Raw genomic sequence first — 273 nt, forward strand, 5'->3', positions numbered from 1 at the left:
CACCCCAGCCCACACCAGAGTCCCGCTGCATCCCACCCCAGCCCTCAGGCAACTGCCCTGCAAGCGCTGCAGAGGTGGTAGTGCCAGCCCTGGTGGCATCAAGAAGTTCCCCTGCGCACCTGTGCCCTGACCAAAGCCTGTGCAGAAGCCCAAGGTGGCTCCCAGGCAGCTGTGGGGATGCAGCATTTTGTGCCAGAGACACCCGAGAGATGCTCTGCTGGGATGTAACGTCACAGTGTGTGGCCGGGCGAGACTTGGACCTGGCTCGGCTGA

This window comes from Apaloderma vittatum, unplaced genomic scaffold, assembly GCF_000703405.1.
Source record: "Apaloderma vittatum isolate BGI_N311 unplaced genomic scaffold, ASM70340v1 scaffold31777, whole genome shotgun sequence".
Lineage (NCBI taxonomy): Eukaryota > Metazoa > Chordata > Aves > Trogoniformes > Trogonidae > Apaloderma > Apaloderma vittatum.